We start from the raw sequence: 24137 nt of genomic DNA, 5'->3' as shown, positions 1-24137 counted from the left end.
TACACCCTCCAGACTTCACCTTCTCCTTCTCCTTCTTCTGATTCTTCTGATTCACCCTCCAGACTTCACCTTCTCCTTCTCCTTCTTCTGCTTCTTCTGATTCACCCTCCTGACTTCACCTTCTCCTTCTCCTTCTTCTACTTCTTCTGATTCACCCTCCTGACTTCACCTTCTCCTTCTCCTTCTTCTACTTCTTCTGCTTCACCCTCCAGACTTCACCTTCTCCTTCTCCTTCTTCTACTTCTTCTGATTCACCCTCCAGACTTCACCTTCTCCTTCTCCTTCTTCTGCTTCTTCTGATTCACCCTCCAGACTTCACCTTCTCCTTCTCCTTATTCTGCTTCTTCTGATTCACCCTCTAGACTTCACCTTCTCCTTCTCCTTCTTCTGCTTCTTCTGATTCACACTCCAGACTTCACCTTCTCCTTCTCCTTCTTCTACTTCTTCTGATTCACCCTCCAGACTTCACCTTCTCCTTCTCTTTCTTCTGCTTCTTCTGATTCACCCTCCAGACTTCACCTTCTCCTTCTCCTTCTTCTGATTCTTCTGATTCACCCTCCAGACTTCACCTTTTCCTTCTCCTTCTTCTGCTTCTTCTGATTCACCCTCCTGACTTCACCTTCTCCTTCTCCTTCTTCTACTTCTTCTGATTCACCCTCCTGACTTCACCTTCTCCTTCTCCTTCTTCTACTTCTTCTGCTTCACCCTCCAGACTTCACCTTCTCCTTCTCCTTATTCTACTTCTTCTGATTCACCCTCCAGACTTGACCTTCTCCTTCTCCTTCTTCTACTTCTTCTGATTCACCCTCCAGACTTCACCTTCTCCTTCTCCTTCTTCTGCTTCTTCTGCTTCACCGTCCTGACTTCACCTTCTCCTTCTCCTTCTTCTACTTCTTCTGCTTCATCCCCCTGACATCACCTGCTCCTTCTCCTTCTTCTGCTTCTTCTGATTCACCCTCCTAACTTCACCTTCTCCTTCTCCTTCTTCTGCTTCTTCTGATTCACCCTCCTGACTTCACCTTCTCCTTCTCCTTCTTCTGCTTCTTCTGATTCACCCTCCAGACTTCACCTTCTCCTTCTCCTTCTTCTGCTTCTTCTGATTCACCCTCCAGACTTCACCTTCTCCTTCTCCTTCTTCTGCTTCTTCTGATTCACCCTCCAGACCTCACCGTCTCCTTCTCCTTCTTCTACTTCTTCTGATTCACCCTCCAGACTTCATCTTCTCCTTCTCCTTCTTCTGCTTCTTCTGATTCACCCTCCAGACTTCACCTTCTCCTTCTCCTTCTTCTGCTTCTTCTGATTCACCCTCCAGACTTCACCTTCTCCTTCTCCTTTTTCTACTTCTTCTGATTCACCCTCCAGACTTCACCTTCTCCTTCTCCTTCTTCTACTTCTTCTGATTCACCCTCCAGTCTTCACCTTCTCCTTCTCCTTCTTCTGTTTCTTCTGCTTCACCCTCCAGACTTCACCTTCTCCTTCTCTTTCTTCTGCTTCTTCTGATTCACCCTCCAGACTTCACCTTCTCCTTCTCCTTCTTCTGATTCTTCTGATTCACCCTCCAGACTTCACCTTCTCCTTCTCCTTCTTCTGATTCACCCTCCTGACTTCACCTTCTCCTTCTCCTTCTTCTACTTCTTCTGATTCACCCTCCTGACTTCACCTTCTCCTTCTCCTTCTTCTACTTCTTCTGCTTCACCCTCCAGACTTCACCTTCTCCTTCTCCTTCTTCTACTTCTTCTGATTCACCCTTCAGACTTCACCTTCTCCTTCTCCTTTTTCTGCTTCTTCTGATTCACCCTCCAGACTTCACCTTCTCCTTCTCCTTATTCTGCTTCTTCTGATTCACCCTCCAGACTTCACCTTCTCCTTCTCCTTCTTCTGCTTCTTCTGATTCACCCTCCAGACTTCACCTTCTCCTTCTCCTTCTTCTGCTTCTTCTGATTCACCCTCCAGACTTCACCTTCTCCTTCTCCTTCTTCTGCTTTTTCTGATTCACCCTCCAGACTTCACCTTCTCCTTCTCCTTCTTCTACTTCTTCTGATTCACCCTCCAGACTTCACCTTCTCCTTCTCTTTCTTCTGCTTCTTCTGATTCACCCTCCAGACTTCACCTTCTCCTTCTCCTTCTTCTGATTCTTCTGATTCACCCTCCAGACTTCACCTTCTCCTTCTCCTTCTTCTGCTTCTTCTGATTCACCCTCCTGACTTCACCTTCTCCTTCTCCTTCTTCTACTTCTTCTGATTCACCCTCCTGACTTCACCTTCTCCTTCTCCTTCTTCTACTTCTTCTGCTTCACCCTCCAGACTTCACCTTCTCCTTCTCCTTCTTCTACTTCTTCTGATTCACCCTCCAGACTTCACCTTCTCCTTCTCCTTCTTCTACTTCTTCTGATTCACCCTCCTGACTTCACCTTCTCCTTCTCCTTCTTCTACTTCTTCTGCTTCACCCTCCAGACTTCACCTTCTCCTTCTCCTTCTTCTGCTTTTTCTGATTCACCCTCCAGACTTCACCTTCTCCTTCTCCTTCTTCTACTTCTTCTGATTCACCCTCCAGACTTCACCTTCTCCTTCTCTTTATTCTGCTTCTTCTGATTCACCCTCCAGACTTCACCTTCTCCTTCTCCTTCTTCTGATTCTTCTGATTCACCGTCCAGACTTCACCTTCTCCTTCTCCTTCTTCTGCTTCTTCTGATTCACCCTCCTGACTTCACCTTCTCCTTCTCCTTCTTCTACTTCTTCTGATTCACCCTCCTGACTTCACCTTCTCCTTCTCCTTCTTCTACTTCTTCTGCTTCACCCTCCAGACTTCACCTTCTCCTTCTCCTTCATCTGCTTCTTCTGATTCACCCTCCAGACTTCACCTTCTCCTTCTCCTTCTTTTGCTTCTTCTGCTTCACACTCCAGACTTCACCTTCTCCTTCTCCTTCTTCCGCTTCTTCTGATTCACCCTCCTTACTTCACCTTCTCCTTCTCCTTCTTCTGCTTCTTCTGATACACCCTCCTGACTTCACCTTCTCCTTCTCCTTATTCTGCTTCTTCTGTTTCACCCTCCAGACTTCACCTTCTCCTTCTCCTTCTTCTGCTTCTTCTGATTCACCCTCCAGACTTCACCTTCTCCTTCTCCTTCTTCTGCTTCTTCTGATTCACCCTCCAGACTTCACCTTCTCCTTCTCCTTATTCTGCTTCTTCTGATTCACCCTCTAGACTTCACCTTCTCCTTCTCCTTCTTCTGCTTCTTCTGATTCACACTCCAGACTTCACCTTCTCCTTCTCCTTCTTCTACTTCTTCTGATTCACCCTCCAGACTTCACCTTCTCCTTCTCTTTCTTCTGCTTCTTCTGATTCACCCTCCAGACTTCACCTTCTCCTTCTTCTGATTCTTCTGATTCACCCTCCAGACTTCACCTTTTCCTTCTCCTTCTTCTGCTTCTTCTGATTCACCCTCCTGACTTCACCTTCTCCTTCTCCTTCTTCTACTTCTTCTGATTCACCCTCCTGACTTCACCTTCTCCTTCTCCTTCTTCTACTTCTTCTGCTTCACCCTCCAGACTTCACCTTCTCCTTCTCCTTATTCTACTTCTTCTGATTCACCCTCCAGACTTGACCTTCTCCTTCTCCTTCTTCTACTTCTTCTGATTCACCCTCAAGACTTCACCTTCTCCTTCTCCTTCTTCTGCTTCTTCTGCTTCACCGTCCTGACTTCACCTTCTCCTTCTCCTTCTTCTACTTCTTCTGCTTCATCCCCCTGACATCACCTGCTCCTTCTCCTTCTTCTGCTTCTTCTGATTCACCCTCCTAACTTCACCTTCTCCTTCTCCTTCTTCTGCTTCTTCTGATTCACCCTCCTGACTTCACCTTCTCCTTCTCCTTCTTCTGCTTCTTCTGATTCACCCTCCAGACTTCACCTTCTCCTTCTCCTTCTTCTGCTTCTTCTGATTCACCCTCCAGACTTCACCTTCTCCTTCTCCTTCTTCTGCTTCTTCTGATTCACCCTCCAGACCTCACCTTCTCCTTCTCCTTCTTCTACTTCTTCTGATTCACCCTCCAGACTTCATCTTCTCCTTCTCCTTCTTCTGCTTCTTCTGATTCACCCTCCAGACTTCACCTTCTCCTTCTCCTTCTTCTGCTTCTTCTGATTCACCCTCCAGACTTCACCTTCTCCTTCTCCTTTTTCTACTTCTTCTGATTCACCCTCCAGACTTCACCTTCTCCTTCTCCTTCTTCTACTTCTTCTGATTCACCCTCCAGTCTTCACCTTCTCCTTCTCCTTCTTCTGTTTCTTCTGCTTCACCCTCCAGACTTCACCTTCTCCTTCTCTTTCTTCTGCTTCTTCTGATTCACCCTCCAGACTTCACCTTCTCCTTCTCCTTCTTCTGATTCTTCTGATTCACCCTCCAGACTTCACCTTCTCCTTCTCCTTCTTCTGATTCACCCTCCTGACTTCACCTTCTCCTTCTCCTTCTTCTACTTCTTCTGATTCACCCTCCTGACTTCACCTTCTCCTTCTCCTTCTTCTACTTCTTCTGCTTCACCCTCCAGACTTCACCTTCTCCTTCTCCTTCTTCTACTTCTTCTGATTCACCCTTCAGACTTCACCTTCTCCTTCTCCTTTTTCTGCTTCTTCTGATTCACCCTCCAGACTTCACCTTCTCCTTCTCCTTATTCTGCTTCTTCTGATTCACCCTCCAGACTTCACCTTCTCCTTCTCCTTCTTCTGCTTCTTCTGATTCACCCTCCAGACTTCACCTTCTCCTTCTCCTTCTTCTGCTTCTTCTGATTCACCCTCCAGACTTCACCTTCTCCTTCTCCTTCTTCTGCTTTTTCTGATTCACCCTCCAGACTTCACCTTCTCCTTCTCCTTCTTCTACTTCTTCTGATTCACCCTCCAGACTTCACCTTCTCCTTCTCTTTCTTCTGCTTCTTCTGATTCACCCTCCAGACTTCACCTTCTCCTTCTCCTTCTTCTGATTCTTCTGATTCACCCTCCAGACTTCACCTTCTCCTTCTCCTTCTTCTGCTTCTTCTGATTCACCCTCCTGACTTCACCTTCTCCTTCTCCTTCTTCTACTTCTTCTGATTCACCCTCCTGACTTCACCTTCAGCTTCTCCTTCTTCTACTTCTTCTGCTTCACCCTCCAGACTTCACCTTCTCCTTCTCCTTCTTCTACTTCTTCTGATTCACCCTCCAGACTTCACCTTCTCCTTCTCCTTCTTCTACTTCTTCTGATTCACCCTCCTGACTTCACCTTCTCCTTCTCCTTCTTCTACTTCTTCTGCTTCACCCTCCAGACTTCACCTTCTCCTTCTCCTTCTTCTACTTCTTCTGATTCACCCTTCAGACTTCACCTTCTCCTTCTCCTTTTTCTGCTTCTTCTGATTCACCCTCCAGACTTCACCTTCTCCTTCTCCTTATTCTGCTTCTTCTGATTCACCCTCCAGACTTCACCTTCTCCTTCTCCTTCTTCTGCTTCTTCTGATTCACCCTCCAGACTTCACCTTCTCCTTCTCCTTCTTCTGCTTCTTCTGATTCACCCTCCAGACTTCACCTTCTCCTTCTCCTTCTTCTGCTTTTTCTGATTCACCCTCCAGACTTCACCTTCTCCTTCTCCTTCTTCTACTTCTTCTGATTCACCCTCCAGACTTCACCTTCTCCTTCTCTTTATTCTGCTTCTTCTGATTCACCCTCCAGACTTCACCTTCTCCTTCTCCTTCTTCTGATTCTTCTGATTCACCGTCCAGACTTCACCTTCTCCTTCTCCTTCTTCTACTTCTTCTGATTCACCCTCCTGACTTCACCTTCTCCTTCTCCTTCTTCTACTTCTTCTGCTTCACCCTCCAGACTTCACCTTCTCCTTCTCCTTCTTCTGCTTCTTCTGATTCACCCTCCAGACTTCACCTTCTCCTTCTCCTTCTTTTGCTTCTTCTGCTTCACACTCCAGACTTCACCTTCTCCTTCTCCTTCTTCTGCTTCTTCTGATTCACCCTCCTTACTTCACCTTCTCCTTCTCCTTCTTCTGCTTCTTCTGATACACCCTCCTGACTTCACCTTCTCCTTCTCCTTATTCTGCTTCTTCTGTTTCACCCTCCAGACTTCACCTTCTCCTTCTCCTTCTTCTGCTTCTTCTGATTCACCCTCCAGACTTCACCTTCTCCTTCTCCTTCTTCTGCTTCTTCTGATTCACCCTCCAGACTTCACCTTCTCCTTCTCCTTCTTCTACTTCTTCTGATTCACCCTCCAGACTTCACCTTCTCCTTCTCCTTCTTCTGCTTCTTCTGGTTCACCCTCCAGACTTCACCTTCTCCTTCTCCTTCGTCTACGTCTTCTGATTCACCCTCCAGACTACACCTTCTCCTTCTCCTTCTTCTACTTCTTCTGATTCACCCTCCAGACTTCACCTTCTCCTTCTCCTTCTTCTGTTTCTTCTGATTCACCCTCCAGACTTCACCTTCTCCTTCTCCTTCTTCTACTTCTTCTGATTCACCCTCCAGACTTCACCTTCTCCTTCTCCTTCTTCTACTTCTTCTGATTCACCCTCCAGACTTCACCTTCTCCTTCTCCTTCTTCTACTTCTTCTGCTTCTCCCTCCAGACTTCACCTTCTCCTTCTCCTTCTTCTGCTTCTTCTGATTCACCCTCCAGACTTCACCTTCTCCTTCTCTTTCTTCTGCTTCTTCTGATTCACCCTCCAGACTTCACCTTCTCCTTCTCCTTCTTCTGATTCTTCGGATTCACCCTCCAGACTTCACCTTCTCCTTCTCCTTCTTCTGCTTCTTCTGATTCACCCTCCTGACTTCACCTTCTCCTTCTCCTTCTTCTACTTCTTCTGATTCACCCTCCTGACTTCACCTTCTCCTTCTCCTTCTTCTACTTCTTCTGCTTCACCCTCCAGACTTCACCTTCTCCTTCTCCTTCTTCTACTTCTTCTGATTCACCCTCCAGACTTCACCTTCTCCTTCTCCTTATTTTGCTTCTTCTGCTTCACACTCCAGACTTCACCTTCTCCTTCTCCTTCTTCTGCTTCTTCTGATTCACCCTCCTTACTTCACCTTCTCCTTCTCCTTCTTCTGCTTCTTCTGATTCACCCTCCTGACTTCACCTTCTCCTTCTCCTTATTCTGCTTCTTCTGTTTCACCCTCCAGACTTCACCTTCTCCTTCTCCTTCTTCTGCTTCTTCTGATTCACCCTCCAGACTTCACCTTGTCCTTCTCCTTCTTCTGCTTCTTCTGATTCACCCTCCAGACTTCACCTTCTCCTTCTCCTTCTTCTACTTCTTCTGATTCACCCTCCAGACTTCACTTTCTCCTTCTCCTTCTTCTACTTCTTCTGCTTCTCCCTCCAGACTTCACCTTCTCCTTCTCCTTCTTCTGCTTCTTCTGATTCACCCTCCAGACTTCACCTTCTCCTTCTCCTTCTTCTACTTCTTCTGATTCACCCTCCAGACTTCACCTTCTACTTCTCCTTCTTCTACTTCTTCTGATTCACCCTCCAGACTTCACCTTCTCCTTCTCCTTCTTCTACTTCTTCCGATTCACCCTCCTGACTTCACCTTCTCCTTCTCTTTCTTCTGCTTCTTCTGCTTCACCCTCCTGACTTCACCTTCTCATTCTCCTTCTTCTACTTCTTCTGATTCACCCTCCAGACTTCACCTTCTCCTTCTCCTTCTTCTGCTTCCTCTGCTTCACCCTCCAGACTTCACCTTCTCCTTCTCCTTCTTCTGCTTCTTCTGCTTCGCCCTCCAGACATCACCTTCTCCTTCTCCTTCTTCTGCTTCTTCTGCTTCACCCTCCAGACTTCACCTTCTCCTTCTCCTTCTTCTGCTTCTTCTGCTTCACTCTCCTGACTTCACCTTCTCCTTCTCCTTCTTCTACTTCTTCTGATTCACCCTCCAGACTTCACCTTCTCCTTCTCCTTCTTCTGCTTCTTCTGCTTCACCCTCCAGACTTCACCTTCTCCTTCTCCTTCTTCTGCTTCTTCTGCTGCGCCCTCCAGACTTCACCTTCTCCTTCTCCTTTTTCTGCTTCTTCTGCTTCACCGTCCTGACTTCACCTTCTCCTTCTCCTTCTTCTACTTCTTCTGCTTCACCCCCCTGACTTCACCTCTGACTTCACCTTCTCCTTCTCCTTCTTCTACTTCTTCTGCTTCACCCCCCTGACTTCACCTGCTCCTTCTCCTTCTCTTGCTTCTTCTGATTCACCCTCCTAACTTCACCTTCTCCTTCTCTGCTTCTTCTGATTCACCCTCCTGACTTCACCTTCTCTCTTCTTCTGCTTCTTCTGATTCACCCTCCAGACTTCACCTTCTCCTTCTCCTTCTTCTGCTTCTTCTGATTCACCCTCCAGACTTCACCTTCTCCTTCTCCTTCTTCTGCTTCTTCTGATTCACCCTCCAGACTTCACCTTCTCCTTCTCCTTCTTCTGCTTCTTCTGATTCACCCTCCAGACTTCACCTTCTCCTTCTCCTTCTTCTGCTTCTTCTGATTCACCCTCCAGACTTCACCATCTCCTTCTCCTTCTTCTACTTCTTCTGATTCACCCTCCAGACTTCACCTTCTCCTTCTCCTTCTTCTGATTCTTCTGATTCACCCTCCAGACTTCACCTTCTTCTTCTCCTTCTTCTGCTTCTTCTGATTCACCCTCCTGACTTCACCTTCTCCTTCTCCTTCTTCTACTTCTTCTGATTCACCCTCCTGACTTCACCTTCTCCTTCTCCTTCTTCTACTTCTTCTGCTTCACCCTCCAGACTTCACCTTCTCCTTCTCCTTCTTCTACTTCTTCTGATTCACCCTCCAGACTTCACCTTCTCCTTCTCCTTCTTCTACTTCTTCTGATTCACCCTCCTGACTTCACCTTCTCCTTCTCTTTCTTCTACTTCTTCTGCTTCACCCTCCAGACTTCACCTTCTCCTTCTCCTTCTTCTACTTCTTCTGATTCACCCTTCAGACTTCACCTTCTCCTTCTCCTTTTTCTGCTTCTTCTGATTCACCCTCCAGACTTCACCTTCTCCTTCTCCTTATTCTGCTTCTTCTGATTCACCCTCCAGACTTCACCTTCTCCTTCTCCTTCTTCTGCTTCTTCTGATTCACCCTCCAGACTTCACCTTCTCCTTCTCCTTCTTCTGCTTCTTCTGATTCACCCTCCAGACTTCACCTTCTCCTTCTCCTTCTTCTGCTTTTTCTGATTCACCCTCCAGACTTCACCTTCTCCTTCTCCTTCTTCTACTTCTTCTGATTCACCCTCCAGACTTCACCTTCTCCTTCTCTTTCTTCTGCTTCTTCTGATTCACCCTCCAGACTTCACCTTCTCCTTCTCCTTCTTCTGCTTCTTCTGATTCACCCTCCAGACTTCACCTTCTCCTTCTCCTTCTTCTGATTCTTCTGATTCACCGTCCAGACTTCACCTTCTCCTTCTCCTTCTTCTACTTCTTCTGCTTCACCCTCCAGACTTCACCTTCTCCTTCTCCTTCTTCTGCTTCTTCTGATTCACCCTCCAGACTTCACCTTCTCCTTCTCCTTCTTTTGCTTCTTCTGCTTCACACTCCAGACTTCACCTTCTCCTTCTCCTTCTTCTGCTTCTTCTGATTCACCCTCCTTACTTCACCTTCTCCTTCTCCTTCTTCTGCGTCTTCTGATTCACCCTCCTGACTTCACCTTCTCCTTCTCCTTATTCTGCTTCTTCTGTTTCACCCTCCAGACTTCACCTTCTCCTTCTCCTTCTTCTGCTTCTTCTGATTCACCCTCCAGACTTCACCTTCTCCTTCTCCTTCTTCTGCTTCTTCTGATTCACCCTCCAGACTTCACCTGCTCCTTCTCCTTCTTCTACTTCTTCTGATTCACCCTCCAGACTTCACCTTCTCCTTCTCCTTCTTCTGCTTCTTCTGGTTCACCCTCCAGACTTCACCTTCTCCTTCTCCTTCGTCTACTTCTTCTGATTCACCCTCCAGACTACACCTTCTCCTTCTCCTTCTTCTACTTCTTCTGATTCACCCTCCAGACTTCACCTTCTCCTTCTCCTTCTTCTGTTTCTTCTGATTCACCCTCCAGACTTCACCTTCTCCTTCTCCTTCTTCTACTTCTTCTGATTCACCCTCCAGACTTCACCTTCTCCTTCTCCTTCTTCTACTTCTTCTGATTCACCCTCCAGACTTCACCTTCTCCTTCTCCTTCTTCTACTTCTTCTGCTTCTCCCTCCAGACTTCACCTTCTCCTTCTCCTTCTTCTGCTTCTTCTGATTCACCCTCCAGACTTCACCTTCTCCTTCTCTTTCTTCTGCTTCTTCTGATTCACCCTCCAGACTTCACCTTCTCCTTCTCCTTCTTCTGCTTCTTCTGTTTCACCCTCCAGACTTCACCTTCTCCTTCTCCTTCTTCTGCTTCTTCTGTTTCACCCTCCAGACTTCACCTTCTCCTTCTCCTTCTTCTGCTTCTTCTGATTCACCCTCCAGACTTCATCTTCTCCTTCTCCTTCTTCTGCTTCTTCTGATTCACCCTCCAGACTTCACCTTCTCCTTCTCCTTCTTCTGCTTCTTCTGATTCACCCTCCAGACTTCACCATCTCCTTCTCCTTCTTCTACTTCTTCTGATTCACCCTCCAGACTTCACCTTCTCCTTCTCCTTCTTCTGATTCTTCTGATTCACCCTCCAGACTTCACCTTCTTCTTCTCCTTCTTCTGCTTCTTCTGATTCACCCTCCTGACTTCACCTTCTCCTTCTCCTTCTTCTACTTCTTCTGATTCACCCTCCTGACTTCACCTTCTCCTTCTCCTTCTTCTACTTCTTCTGCTTCACCCTCCAGACTTCACCTTCTCCTTCTCCTTCTTCTACTTCTTCTGATTCACCCTCCAGACTTCACCTTCTCCTTCTCCTTCTTCTACTTCTTCTGATTCACCCTCCTGACTTCACCTTCTCCTTCTCTTTCTTCTACTTCTTCTGCTTCACCCTCCAGACTTCACCTTCTCCTTCTCCTTCTTCTACTTCTTCTGATTCACCCTTCAGACTTCACCTTCTCCTTCTCCTTTTTCTGCTTCTTCTGATTCACCCTCCAGACTTCACCTTCTCCTTCTCCTTATTCTGCTTCTTCTGATTCACCCTCCAGACTTCACCTTCTCCTTCTCCTTCTTCTGCTTCTTCTGATTCACCCTCCAGACTTCACCTTCTCCTTCTCCTTCTTCTGCTTCTTCTGATTCACCCTCCAGACTTCACCTTCTCCTTCTCCTTCTTCTGCTTTTTCTGATTCACCCTCCAGACTTCACCTTCTCCTTCTCCTTCTTCTACTTCTTCTGATTCACCCTCCAGACTTCACCTTCTCCTTCTCTTTCTTCTGCTTCTTCTGATTCACCCTCCAGACTTCACCTTCTCCTTCTCCTTCTTCTGATTCTTCTGATTCACCGTCCAGACTTCACCTTCTCCTTCTCCTTCTTCTGCTTCTTCTGATTCACCCTCCTGACTTCACCTTCTCCTTCTCCTTCTTCTACTTCTTCTGATTCACCCTCCTGACTTCACCTTCTCCTTCTCCTTCTTCTACTTCTTCTGCTTCACCCTCCAGACTTCACCTTCTCCTTCTCCTTCTTCTGCTTCTTCTGATTCACCCTCCAGACTTCACCTTCTCCTTCTCCTTCTTTTGCTTCTTCTGCTTCACACTCCAGACTTCACCTTCTCCTTCTCCTTCTTCTGCTTCTTCTGATTCACCCTCCTTACTTCACCTTCTCCTTCTCCTTCTTCTGCGTCTTCTGATTCACCCTCCTGACTTCACCTTCTCCTTCTCCTTATTCTGCTTCTTCTGTTTCACCCTCCAGACTTCACCTTCTCCTTCTCCTTCTTCTGCTTCTTCTGATTCACCCTCCAGACTTCACCTTCTCCTTCTCCTTCTTCTGCTTCTTCTGATTCACCCTCCAGACTTCACCTGCTCCTTCTCCTTCTTCTACTTCTTCTGATTCACCCTCCAGACTTCACCTTCTCCTTCTCCTTCTTCTGCTTCTTCTGGTTCACCCTCCAGACTTCACCTTCTCCTTCTCCTTCGTCTACTTCTTCTGATTCACCCTCCAGACTACACCTTCTCCTTCTCCTTCTTCTACTTCTTCTGATTCACCCTCCAGACTTCACCTTCTCCTTCTCCTTCTTCTGCTTCTTCTGTTTCACCCTCCAGACTTCACCTTCTCCTTCTCCATCTTCTGATTCTTCTGATTCACCCTCCAGACTTCACCTTCTTCTTCTCCTTCTTCTGCTTCTTCTGATTCACCCTCCTGACTTCACCTTCTCCTTCTCCTTCTTCTACTTCTTCTGATTCACCCTCCTGACTTCACCTTCTCCTTCTCCTTCTTCTACTTCTTCTGCTTCACACTCCAGACTTCACCTTCTCCTTCTCCTTCTTCTACTTCTTCTGATTCACCCTCCAGACTTCACCTTCTCCTTCTCCTTCTTCTACTTCTTCTGATTCACCCTCCTGACTTCACCTTCTCCTTCTCTTTCTTCTACTTCTTCTGCTTCACCCTCCAGACTTCACCTTCTCCTTCTCCTTCTTCTACTTCTTCTGATTCACCCTTCAGACTTCACCTTCTCCTTCTCCTTTTTCTGCTTCTTCTGATTCACCCTCCAGACTTCACCTTCTCCTTCTCCTTATTCTGCTTCTTCTGATTCACCCTCCAGACTTCACCTTCTCCTTCTCCTTCTTCTGCTTCTTCTGATTCACCCTCCAGACTTCACCTTCTCCTTCTCCTTCTTCTGCTTCTTCTGATTCACCCTCCAGACTTCACCTTCTCCTTCTCCTTCTTCTGCTTTTTCTGATTCACCCTCCAGACTTCACCTTCTCCTTCTCCTTCTTCTACTTCTTCTGATTCACCCTCCAGACTTCACCTTCTCCTTCTCTTTCTTCTGCTTCTTCTGATTCACCCTCCAGACTTCACCTTCTCCTTCTCCTTCTTCTGATTCTTCTGATTCACCGTCCAGACTTCACCTTCTCCTTCTCCTTCTTCTGCTTCTTCTGATTCACCCTCCTGACTTCACCTTCTCCTTCTCCTTCTTCTACTTCTTCTGATTCACCCTCCTGACTTCACCTTCTCCTTCTCCTTCTTCTACTTCTTCTGCTTCACCCTCCAGACTTCACCTTCTCCTTCTCCTTCTTCTGCTTCTTCTGATTCACCCTCCAGACTTCACCTTCTCCTTCTCCTTCTTTTGCTTCTTCTGCTTCACACTCCAGACTTCACCTTCTCCTTCTCCTTCTTCTGCTTCTTCTGATTCACCCTCCTTACTTCACCTTCTCCTTCTCCTTCTTCTGCGTCTTCTGATTCACCCTCCTGACTTCACCTTCTCCTTCTCCTTATTCTGCTTCTTCTGTTTCACCCTCCAGACTTCACCTTCTCCTTCTCCTTCTTCTGCTTCTTCTGATTCACCCTCCAGACTTCACCTTCTCCTTCTCCTTCTTCTGCTTCTTCTGATTCACCCTCCAGACTTCACCTGCTCCTTCTCCTTCTTCTACTTCTTCTGATTCACCCTCCAGACTTCACCTTCTCCTTCTCCTTCTTCTGCTTCTTCTGGTTCACCCTCCAGACTTCACCTTCTCCTTCTCCTTCGTCTACTTCTTCTGATTCACCCTCCAGACTACACCTTCTCCTTCTCCTTCTTCTACTTCTTCTGATTCACCCTCCAGACTTCACCTTCTCCTTCTCCTTCTTCTGTTTCTTCTGATTCACCCTCCAGACTTCACCTTCTCCTTCTCCTTCTTCTACTTCTTCTGATTCACCCTCCAGACTTCACCTTCTCCTTCTCCTTCTTCTACTTCTTCTGATTCACCCTCCAGACTTCACCTTCTCCTTCTCCTTCTTCTACTTCTTCTGCTTCTCCCTCCAGACTTCACCTTCTCCTTCTCCTTCTTCTGCTTCTTCTGATTCACCCTCCAGACTTCACCTTCTCCTTCTCTTTCTTCTGCTTCTTCTGATTCACCCTCCAGACTTCACCTTCTCCTTCTCCTTCTTCTGATTCTTCTGATTCACCCTCCAGACTTCACCTTCTCCTTCTCCTTCTTCTGCTTCTTCTGATTCACCCTCCTGACTTCAGCTTCTCCTTCTCCTTCTTCTACTTCTTCTGATTCACCCTCCTGACTTCACCTTCTCCTTCTCCTTCTTCTACTTCTTCTGCTTCACCCTCCAGACTTCACCTTCTCCTTCTCCTTCTTCTACTTCTTCTGATTCACCCTCCAGACTTCACCTTCTCCTTCTCCTTCTTTTGCTTCTTCTGCTTCACACTCCAGACTTCACCTTCTCCTTCTCCTTCTTCTGCTTCTTCTGATTCACCCTCCTTACTTCACCTTCTCCTTCTCCTTCTTCTGCTTCTTCTGATTCACCCTCCTGACTTCACCTTCTCCTTCTCCTTATTCTGCTTCTTCTGTTTCACCCTCCAGACTTCACCTTCTCCTTCTCCTTCTTCTGCTTCTTCTGATTCACCCTCCAGACTTCACCTTCTCCTTCTCCTTCTTCTGCTTCTTCTGATTCACCCTCCAGACTTCACCTTCTCCTTCTCCTTCTACTACTTCTTCTGATTCACCCTCCAGACTTCACCTTCTCCTTCTCCTTCTTCTACTTCTTCTGCTTCTCCCTCCAGACTTCACCTTCTCCTTCTCCTTCTTCTGCTTTTTCTGATTCACCCTCCAGACTTCACCTTCTCCTTCTCCTTCTTCTACTTCTTCTGATTCACCCTCCAGACTTCACGTTCTACTTCTCCTTCTTCTACTTCTTCTGATTCACCCTCCAGACTTCACCTTCTCCTTCTCCTTCTTCTACTTCTTCCGATTCACCATCCTGACTTCACCTTCTCCTTCTCCTTCTTCTGCTTCTTCTGCTTCACCCTCCTGACTTCACCTTCTCCTTCTCCTTCTTCTACTACTTCTGATTCACCCTCCAGACTTCACCTTCTCCTTCTCCTTCTTCTGCTTCCTCTGCTTCACCCTCCAGACTTCACCTTCTCCTTGTCCTTCTTCTGCTTCTCATGCTTCGCCCTCCAGACATCACCTTCTCCTTCTCCTTCTTCTGCTTCTTCTGCTTCACCCTCCAGACTTCACCTTCTCCTTCTCCTTCTTCTGCTTCTTCTGCTTCACTTTCCTGACTTCACCTTCTCCTTCTCCTTCTTCTACTTCTTCTGATTCACCCTCCAGACTTCACCTTCTCCTTCTCCTTCTTCTGCTTCTTCTGCTTCACCCTCCAGACTTCACCTTCTCCTTCTCCTTCTTCTGCTTCTTCTGCTGCGCCCTCCAGACTTCACCTTCTCCTTCTCCTTCTTCTGCTTCTTCTGCTTCACCGTCCTGACTTCACCTTCTCCTTCTCCTTCTTCTACTTCTTCTGCTTCACCCCCCTGACTTCACCTGCTCCTTCTCCTTCTCTTGCTTCTTCTGATTCACCCTCCTAACTTCACCTTCTCCTTCTCCTTCTTCTGCTTCTTCTGATTCACCCTCCAGACTTCACCTTCTCCTTCTCCTTCTTCTGCTTCTTCTGATTCACCCTCCAGACTTCACCTTCTCCTTCTCCTTCTTCTACTTCTTCTGATTCACCCTCCAGACTTCACCTTCTCCTTCTCCTTCTTCTACTTCTTCAGATTCACCCTCCAGTCTTCACCTTCTCCTTCTCCTTCTTCTGTTTCTTCTGCTTCACCCTCCAGACTTCACCTTCTCCTTCTCTTTCTTCTGCTTCTTCTGATTCACCCTCCAGACTTCACCCTCTCCTTCTCCTTCTTCTGATTCTTCTGATTCACCCTCCAGACTTCACCTTCTCCTTCTCCTTCTTCTGCTTCTTCTGATTCACCCTCCAGACTTCACCTTCTCCTTCTCCTTCTTCTGCTTCTTCTGATTCACCCTCCAGACTTCATCTTCTCCTTCTCCTTCTTCTGCTTCTTCTGATTCACCCTCCAGACTTCACCTTCTCCTTCTCCTTCTTCTGCTTCTTCTGATTCACCCTCCTTACTTCACCTTCTCCTTCTCCTTCTTCTGCTTCTTCTGATTCACCCTCCTGACTTCACCTTCTCCTTCTCCTTATTCTGCTTCTTCTGTTTCACCCTCCAGACTTCACCTTCTCCTTCTCCTTCTTCTGCTTCTTCTGATTCACCCTCCAGACTTCACCTTCTCCTTCTCCTTCTTCTGCTTCTTCTGATTCACCCTCCAGACTTCACCTTCTCCTTCTCCTTCTACTACTTCTTCTGATTCACCCTCCAGACTTCACCTTCTCCTTCTCCTTCTTCTACTTCTTCTGCTTCTCCCTCCAGACTTCACCTTCTCCTTCTCCTTCTTCTGCTTTTTCTGATTCACACACCAGACTTCACCTTCTCCTTCTCCTTCTTCTACTTCTTCTGATTCACCCTCCAGACTTCACCTTCTACTTCTCCTTCTTCTACTTCTTCTGATTCACCCTCCAGACTTCACCTTCTCCTTCTCCTTCTTCTACTTCTTCCGATTCACCATCCTGACTTCACCTTCTCCTTCTCCTTCTTCTGCTTCTTCTGCTTCACCCTCCTGACTTCACCTTCTCCTTCTCCTTCTTCTACTACTTCTGATTCACCCTCCAGACTTCACCTTCTCCTTCTCCTTCTTCTGCTTCCTCTGCTTCACCCTCCAGACTTCACCTTCTCCTTCTCCTTCTTCTGCTTCTTCTGCTTCGCCCTCCAGACATCACCTTCTCCTTCTCCTTCTTCTGCTTCTTCTGCTTCACCCTCCAGACTTCACCTTCTCCTTCTCCTTCTTCTGCTTCTTCTGCTTCACTTTCCTGACTTCACCTTCTCCTTCTCCTTCTTCTACTTCTTCTGATTCACCCTCCAGACTTCACCTTCTCCTTCTCCTTCTTCTGCTTCTTCTGCTTCACCCTCCAGACTTCACCTTCTCCTTCTCCTTCTTCTGCTTCTTCTGCTGCGCCCTCCAGACTTCACCTTCTCCTTCTCCTTCTTCTGCTTCTTCTGCTTCACCGTCCTGACTTCACCTTCTCCTTCTCCTTCTTCTACTTCTTCTGCTTCACCCCCCTGACTTCACCTGCTCCTTCTCCTTCTCTTGCTTCTTCTGATTCACCCTCCTAACTTCACCTTCTCCTTCTCCTTCTTCTGCTTCTTCTGATTCACCCTCCTGACTTCACCTTCTCCTTCTCCTTCTTCTGCTTCTTCTGATTCACCCTCCAGACTTCACCTTCTCCTTCTCCTTCTTCTGCTTCTTCTGTTTCACCCTCCAGACTTCACCTTCTCCTTCTCCTTCTTCTGCTTCTTCTGATTCACCCTCCAGACTTCATCTTCTCCTTCTCCTTCTTCTGCTTCTTCTGATTCACCCTCCAGACTTCACCTTCTCCTTCTCCTTCTTCTGCTTCTTCTGATTCACCCTCCAGACTTCACCTTCTCCTTCTCCTTCTTCTACTTCTTCTGATTCACCCTCCAGACTTCACCTTCTCCTTCTCCTTCTTCTACTTCTCCAGATTCACCCTCCAGTCTTCACCTTCTCCTTCTCCTTCTTCTGTTTCTTCTGCTTCACCCTCCAGACTTCACCTTCTCCTTCTCTTTCTTCTGCTTCTTCTGATTCACCCTCCAGACTTCACCCTCTCCTTCTCCTTCTTCTGATTCTTCTGATTCACCCTCCAGACTTCACCTTCTCCTTCTCCTTCTTCTGCTTCTTCTGATTCACCCTCCAGACTTCACCTTCTCCTTCTCCTTCTTCTGCTTCTTCTGATTCACCCTCCAGACTTCATCTTCTCCTTCTCCTTCTTCTGCTTCTTCTGATTCACCCTCCAGACTTCACCTTCTCCTTCTCCTTCTTCTGCTTCTTCTGATTCACCCTCCAGACTTCACCTTCTCCTTCTCCTTCTTCTACTTCTTCTGATTCACCCTCCAGACATAACCTTCTCCTTCTCCTTCTTCTACTTCTTCAGGTTCACCCTCCAGTCTTCACCTTCTCCTTCTCCTTCTTCTGATTCTTCTGCTTCACCCTCCAGACTTCACCTTCTCCTTCTCTTTCTTCTGCTTCTTCTGATTCACCCTCTAGACTTCAACTTCTCCTTCTCCTTCTTCTGATTCTTCTGATTCACCCTCCAGACTTCACCTTCTCCTTCTCCTTCTTCTGCTTCTTCTGATTCACCCTCCTGACTTCACCTTCTCCTTCTCCTTCTTCTACTTCTTCTGATTCACCCTCCTGACTTCACCTTCTCCTTCTCCTTCTTCTACTTCTTCTGCTTCACCCTCCAGACTTCACCTTCTCCTTCTCCTTCTTCTACTTCTTCTGATTCACCCTCCAGACTTCACCTTCTCCTTCTCTTGCTTCTTCTGCTTCACACTCCAGACTTCACCTTCTCCTTCTCCTTCTTCTGCTTCTTCTGATTCACCCTCCTTACTTCACCTTCTCCTTCTCCTTCTTCTGCTTCTTCTGATTCACCCTCCTGACTTCACCTTCTCCTTCTCCTTATTCTGCTTCTTCTGTTTCACCCTCCAGACTTCACCTTCTCCTTCTCCTTCTTCTGCTTCTTCTGATTCACCCTCCAGACTTCACCTTCTCCTTCTCCTTCTTCTGCTTCTTCTGATTCACCCTCCAGACTTCACCTTCTCCTTCTCCTTCTTCTACTTCTTCTGATTCACCCTCCAGACTTCACCTTCTCCTTCTCCTTCTTCTGCTTCTTCTGATTCACCCTCCAGACTTCACCTTCTCCTTCTCCTTCGTCTACTTCTTCTGATTCACCCTCCAGACTACACCTTCTCCTTCTCCTTCTTCTACTTCTTCTGATTCACCCTCCAGACTTCACCTTCTCCTTCTCCTTCTTCTGTTTCTTCTGATTCACCCTCCAGACTTCACCTTCTCCTTCTCCTTCTTCTACTTCTTCTGATTCACCCTCCAGACTTCACCTTCTCCTTCTCCTTCTTCTACTTCTTCTGATTCACCCTCCAGACTTCACCTTCTCCTTCTCCTTCTTCTACTTCTTCTGCTTCTCCCTCCAGACTTCACCTTCTCCTTCTCCTTCTTCTGCTTCTTCTGATTCACCCTCCAGACTTCACCTTCCCCTTCTCCTTCTTCTACTTCTTCTGATTCACCCTCCAGACTTCACCTTCTCCTTCTCCTTCTTCTACTTCTTCTGATTCACCCTCCAGACTTCACCTTCTCCTTCTCCTTCTTCTACTTCTTCCGATTCACCCTCCTGACTTCACCTTCTCCTTCTCCTTCTTCTGCTTCTTCTGCTTCACCCTCCTGACTTCACCTTCTCCTTCTCCTTCTTCTACTTCTTCTGATTCACCCTCCAGACTTCACCTTCTCCTTCTCCTTCTTCTGCTTCTTCTGCTTCACCCTCCAGACTTCACCTTCTCCTTCTCCTTCTTCTGCTTCTTCTGATTCGCCCTCCAGACATCACCTTCTCCTTCTCCTTCTTCTGCTTCTTCTGATTCACCCTCCAGACTTCACCTTCTCCTTCTCCTTCTTCTACTTCTTCTGATTCACCCTCCAGACTTCACCTTCTACTTCTCCTTCTTCTACTTCTTCTGATTCACCCTCCAGACTTCACCTTCTCCTTCTCCTTCTTCTACTTCTTCCGATTCACCCTCCTGACTTCACCTTCTCCTTATCCTTCTTCTGCTTCTTCTGCTTCACCCTCCTGACTTCACCTTCTCCTTCTCCTTCTTCTACTTCTTCTGATTCACCCTCCAGACTTCACCTTCTCCTTCTCCTTCTTCTGCTTCCTCTGCTTCACCCTCCAGACTTCACCTTCTCCTTCTCCTTCTTCTGCTTCTTCTGCTTCGCCCTCCAGACATCACCTTCTCCTTCTCCTTCTTCTGCTTCTTCTGCTTCACCCTCCAGACTTCACCTTCTCCTTCTCCTTCTTCTGCTTCTTCTGCTTCACTCTCCTGACTTCACCTTCTCCTTCTCCTTCTTCTACTTCTTCTGATTCACCCTCCAGACTTCACCTTCTCCTTCTACTTCTTCTGCTTCTTCTGTTTCACCCTCCAGACTTCACCTTCTCCTTCTCCTTCTTCTGCTTCTTCTGATTCACCCTCCAGACTTCATCTTCTCCTTCTCCTTCTTCTGCTTCTTCTGATTCACCCTCCAGACTTTACCTTCTCCTTCTCCTTCTTCTGCTTCTTCTGATTCACCCTCCAGACTTCACCTTCTCCTTCTCCTTCTTCTACTTCTTCTGATTCACCCTCCAGACTGCACCTTCTCCTTCTCCTTCTTCTCCTTCTTCAGATTCACCCTCCAGTCTTCACCTTCGCCTTCTCCTTCTTCTGTTTCTTCTGCTTCACCCTCCAGACTTCACCTTCTCCTTCTCTTTCTTCTGCTTCTTCTGATTCACCCTCCAGACTTCACCCTCTCCTTCTCCTCCTTCTGATTCTTCTGATTCACCCTCCAGACTTCACCTTCTCCTTCTCCTTCTTCTGCTTCTTCTGATTCACCCTCCAGACTTCACCTTCTCCTTCTCCTTCTTCTGCTTCTTCTGATTCACCCTCCAGACTTCAACTTCTCCTTCTCCTTCTTCTGCTTCTTCTGATTCACCCTCCAGACTTCACCTTCTCCTTCACCTTCTTCTGCTTCTTCTGATTCACCCTCCAGACTTCACCTTCTCCTTCTCCTTCTTCTACTTCTTCTGCTTCACCCTCCAGACTTCACCTTCTCCTTCTCTTTCTTCTGCTTCTTCTGATTCACCCTCCAGACTTCACCTTCTCCTTCTCCTTCTTCTGCTTCTTCTGATTCACCCTCCTGACTTCACCTTCTCCTTCTCCTTCTTCTACTTCTTCTGATTCACCCTCCTGACTTCACCTTCTCCTTCTCCTTCTTCTACTTCTTCTGCTTCACCCTCCAGACTTCACCTTCTCCTTCTCCTTCTTCTACTTCTTCTGATTCACCCTCCAGACTTCACCTTCTCCTTCTCCTTCTTTTGCTTCTTCTGCTTCACACTCCAGACTTCACCTTCTCCTTCTCCTTCTTCTGCTTCTTCTGATTCACCCTCCTTACTTCACCTTCTCCTTCTCCTTCTTCTGCTTCTTCTGATTCACCCTCCTGACTTCACCTTCTCCTTCTCCTTATTCTGCTTCTTCTGTTTCACCCTCCAGACTTCACCTTCTCCTTCTCCTTCTTCTGCTTCTTCTGATTCACCCTCCAGACTTCACCTTCTCCTTCTCCTTCTTCTGTTTCTTCTGATTCACCCTCCAGACTACACCTTCTCCTTCTCCTTCTTCTACTTCTTCTGATTCACCCTCCAGACTTCACCTTCTCCTTCTTCTACTTCTTCTGATTCACCCTCCAGACTTCACCTTCTCCTTCTCCTTCTTCTACTTCTTCTGCTTCTCCCTCCAGACTTCACCTTCTCCTTCTCCTTCTTCTGCTTCTTCTGATTCACCCTCCAGACTTCACCTTCCCCTTCTCCTTCTTCTACTTCTTCTGATTCACCCTCCAGACTTCACCTTCTCCTTCTCCTTCTTCTACTTCTTCTGATTCACCCTCCAGACTTCACCTTCTCCTTCTCCTTCTTCTACTTCTTCCGATTCACCCTCCTGACTTCACCTTCTCCTTCTCCTTCTTCTGCTTCTTCTGCTTCACCCTCCTGACTTCACCTTCTCCTTCTCCTTCTTCTACTTCTTCTGATTCACCCTACAGACTTCACCTTCTCCTTCTCCTTCTTCTGCTTCTTCTGATTCACCCTCCAGACTTCACCTTCTCCTTCTCCTTCTTCTGCTTCTTCTGTTTCACCCTCCAGACTTCACCTTCTCCTTCTCCTTCTTCTGCTTCTTCTGATTCACCCTCCAGACTTCATCTTCTCCTTCTCCTTCTTCTGCTTCTTCTGATTCACCCTCCAGACTTCACCTTCTCCTTCTCCTTCTTCTGCTTCTTCTGATTCACCCTCCAGACTTCACCTTCTCCTTCTCCTTCTTCTACTTCTTCTGATTCACCCTCCAGACTTCACCTTCTCCTTCTCCTTCTTCTGATTCTTCTGATTCACCCTCCAGACTTCACCTTCTCCTTCTCCTTCTTCTGCTTCTTCTGATTCACCCTCCTGACTTCACCTTCTCCTTCTCCTTCTTCTACTTCTTCTGATTCACCATCCTGACTTCACCTTCTCCTTCTCCTTCTTCTACTTCTTCTGCTTCACCCTCCAGACTTCACCTTCTCCTTCTCCTTCTTCTACTTCTTCTGATTCACCCTCCAGACTTCACCTTCTCCTTCTCCTTCTTCTACTTCTTCTGATTCACCCTCCTGACTTCACCTTCTCCTTCTCCTTCTTCTACTTCTTCTGCTTCACCCTCCAGACTTCACCTTCTCCTTCTCCTTCTTCTACTTCTTCTGATTCACCCTTCAGACTTCACCTTCTCCTTCTCCTTTTTCTGCTTCTTCTGATTCACCCTCCAGACTTCACCTTCTCCTTCTCCTTATTCTGCTTCTTCTGATTCACCCTCCAGACTTCACCTTCTCCTTCTCCTTCTTCTGCTTCTTCTGATTCACCCTCCAGACTTCACCTTCTCCTTCTCCTTCTTCTGCTTCTTCTGATTCACCCTCCAGACTTCACCTTCTCCTTCTCCTTCTTCTGCTTTTTCTGATTCACCCTCCAGACTTCACCTTCTCCTTCTCCTTCTTCTACTTCTTCTGATTCACCCTCCAGACTTCACCTTCTCCTTCTCTTTCTTCTGCTTCTTCTGATTCACCCTCCAGACTTCACCTTCTCCTTCTCCTTCTTCTGATTCTTCTGATTCACCGTCCAGACTTCACCTTCTCCTTCTCCTTCTTCTGCTTCTTCTGATTCACCCTCCTGACTTCACCTTCTACTTCTCCTTCTTCTACTTCTTCTGATTCACCCTCCTGACTTCACCTTCTCCTTCTCCTTCTTCTACTTCTTCTGCTTCACCCTCCAGACTTCACCTTCTCCTTCTCCTTCTTCTGCTTCTTCTGATTCACCCTCCAGACTTCACCTTCTCCTTCTCCTTCTTTTGCTTCTTCTGCTTCACACTCCAGACTTCACCTTCTCCTTCTCCTTCTTCTGCTTCTTCTGATTCACCCTCCTTACTTCACCTTCTCCTTCTCCTTCTTCTGCTTCTTCTGATTCACCTTCCTGACTTCACCTTCTCCTTCTCCTTATTCTGCTTCTTCTGTTTCACCCTCCAGACTTCACCTTCTCCTTCTCCTTCTTCTGCTTCTTCTGATTCACCCTCCAGACTTCACCTTCTCCTTCTCCTTCTTCTGCTTCTTCTGATTCACCCTCCAGACTTCACCTTCTCCTTCTCCTTCTTCTACTTCTTCTGATTCACCCTCCAGACTTCACCTTCTCCTTCTCCTTCTTCTACTTCTTCTGATTCACCCTCCAGACTTCACCTTCTCCTTCTCCTTCTTCTACTTCTTCTGCTTCTCCCTCCAGACTTCACCTTCTCCTTCTCCTTCTTCTGCTTCTTCTGATTCACCCTCCAGACTTCACCTTCTCCTTCTCTTTCTTCTGCTTCTTCTGATTCACCCTCCAGACTTCACCTTCTCCTTCTCCTTCTTCTGCTTCTTCTGGTTCACCCTCCAGACTTCACCTTCTCCTTCTCCTTCGTCTACTTCTTCTGATTCACCCTCCAGACTACACCTTCTCCTTCTCCTTCTTCTACTTCTTCTGATTCACCCTCCAGACTTCACCTTCTCCTTCTCCTTCTTCTGTTTCTTCTGATTCACTCTCCAGACTTCACCTTCTCCTTCTCCTTCTTCTACTTCTTCTGATTCACCCTCCAGACTTCACCTTCTCCTTCTCCTTCTTCTACTTCTTCTGATTCACCCTCCAGACTTCACCTTCTCCTTCTCCTTCTTCTACTTCTTCTGCTTCTCCCTCCAGACTTCACCTTCTCCTTCTCCTTCTTCTGCTTCTTCTGATTCACCCTCCAGACTTCACCTTCTCCTTCTCTTTCTTCTGCTTCTTCTGATTCACCCTCCAGACTTCACCTTCTCCTTCTCCTTCTTCTGATTCTTCTGATTCACCCTCCAGACTTCACCTTCTCCTTCTCCTTCTTCTGCTTCTTCTGATTCACCCTCCTGACTTCACCTTCTCCTTCTCCTTCTTCTACTTCTTCTGATTCACCCTCCTGACTTCACCTTCTCCTTCTCCTTCTTCTACTTCTTCTGCTTCACCCTCCAGACTTCACCTTCTCCTTCTCCTTCTTCTACTTCTTCTGATTCACCCTCCAGACTTCACCTTC

Source organism: Somniosus microcephalus, unplaced genomic scaffold, assembly GCF_052327205.1.
Source record: "Somniosus microcephalus isolate GS21.2 unplaced genomic scaffold, FLI_Smic_1.0 scaffold215, whole genome shotgun sequence".
NCBI classification, from domain to species: domain Eukaryota; kingdom Metazoa; phylum Chordata; class Chondrichthyes; order Squaliformes; family Somniosidae; genus Somniosus; species Somniosus microcephalus.
This window is presented reverse-complemented; position numbering follows the sequence as displayed.